Genomic DNA, 1,974 nt, shown 5'->3' on the forward strand with positions numbered 1-1,974 from the left:
GTTGTCGAGGGGGAGTAACAGACCCCCTGGCAGGGAGAACTCTCCAAAAGACACATTGGCACTGAAATGTTGCCGCATAGTGTCCATTTTGTTGTCCATGCTACGCACAACATCGCCAAACTCTCCAAGACGTCGCAGCATTAGTGTCTGATCTGCACCTACAGGGGTTCACCGAATAAAAGAATAAAGCAGTCAGTCCTGGTCCCTCAACTACTAAACTATGACATTTACAACTAGGTCTACTACATGTACAGGTGGCCCCAGTGGGAATTAAACCAACAACCACAGGTGTTGTTTGCAAGTTGTACCTGATTGCCCAGTACGAGCAAACGTCATCAACATTGTTTCACTTGCTTCACCTGCTCTTGAAGTGAGCCGCTGCCATCCGAAGCTACAAAATGAAAGGCATTTGGTAATTTTGGACCTACATCACAGTCAAAGAAGTAAAATTTAAGAAAGAGTGCATGTTCTCACCTGCTCGTGCATTGCTTTCCCTCAGGGCTTGGTTCTCATTCTGGAAATCTACATAAAAAAAATATATATATATATAAATAAAACAACAACTAAAGGCACAATTTTCCATACTGTTTAAGTTTCCAACAGCTGCAATTTCCTGTTTGCCCATCTCAACTCCTTTCAATATTCTTCTCCTTATAGCCCAGTAACTAGACATTGTGACTAACAATTTATTTACCTTGAAAGCCGAAACGATTGTCCAACAGTAGGTCTCTTGGATGAAGATAACCGATTGTGCTCTGGTCAAGGTATCTGCAAGAAAATGTGAACAAAACCGCATTGTTAACGTTATATACAGAATATACAGTAGCTATGCTGTGGGGGGAAAAACTGGTCAGCCAAATGTGGAACAGTAAAATGTATTCATTCAGTGTAGTGATTCAAGTAAACTGCATTGTCCTCAAACATAAAAAGTACAGCAGTTCAGAGAAATAACTCATAAATCACCTTAAATGCTAGAAGAACAGTAGCAACACAGCACATGTTAGCTAACACTTGCTAGAACTGACCTAGCAGCATGCTTGTTCGGACTAACAAAATAATTTAAATAACCTATATACATTCTGTTTTGTTAGAAAACACCAAAAGTTAAACTTAAGTCTTTCTAGATGTAAAGCTTTGGCTAACTTACCTACAGTAGCTAGATAAATTTTAACATGTAGAACATGCTTGAACTCAGTGTGTAAAAAAGGCGAAACAGCACGTGTTAGCTAACACTGTGCATTGTGCACTATATCAGCGTGCGTGTCGGAACAAACTAATTAAAACAACCTACCGGTATATACATCAAAAATGAACATAATATTGTGTTACACAAAAAGGAAACATGTACTTACTTAAACGCTCGTAATCTCCTCTCTTCAAATACTAAAACCGTGTGCCGGCCGCTGTTGGTAAATCTGTTTCATATGTTTTACCGGTTTGTCTTCCGTCTTTTTTAGGTATACTGCCCCTCTCGGCCGGTGGAGGTACTTCTCTGTTTTTTTTTATTTATTTATTTTTATTTAAATTAGTACATGTATAGACAAGTACAATACAAAAAGTACAATGAGAGAAAAATAAAAATAATAAAGCATTGTGGTACAGTTCCGAATATGTAGAACAAAGAATAACAACAAATGTAACACTGTATATAAAATAAATAATAAAAATAAGAATTCTGAGATAGAAAATACTTTATAATATTAAGGCAGTCACATGAAATTGAAAAGCTTTCAGGTTTCTGTTTTTGTAAGCTTTTTGTTTTGCGACCTCATGTTTGAGAGGGTTTCAAAGTATATTGTAAAAATCAGCTTTATAAGAGGTAATATTAGAGGGCTTCTTTTGAGTTATTCTTGTCTTATGAATGTAGAATTTTTCCTAAATAATTAATAATATATTTTTGTTTTTCAGAAAAATATGGGTTTTGAAAACAAAGTAAAATGTCATGAAGTTAGCCTAGTTCTAATTTTTTGTCAT

The 1,974-nt window shown here is 36.0% G+C and overlaps 1 long non-coding RNA gene across 1 annotated transcript; it reads right to left on the reverse strand.

Annotated features, from left to right (window-relative positions):
* Window positions 1-306: 306 nt before the first annotated feature.
* Window positions 307-903, reverse strand: LOC307137664. The gene is made up of 3 exons (XR_013817942.1): window positions 695-903; window positions 475-522; window positions 307-391 (listed from the first exon to the last, which is right to left on the reverse strand). It is a non-coding gene; the product is annotated as an uncharacterized lncRNA (long non-coding RNA).
* Between the last annotated feature and the right edge of the window lie 1,071 nt (window positions 904-1,974).

The sequence above is a fragment of the Gobio gobio genome, assembly GCF_949357685.1.
Source record: "Gobio gobio genome assembly, chromosome: 14".
In the NCBI taxonomy this organism is placed as follows: Eukaryota; Metazoa; Chordata; class Actinopteri; order Cypriniformes; family Gobionidae; genus Gobio; species Gobio gobio.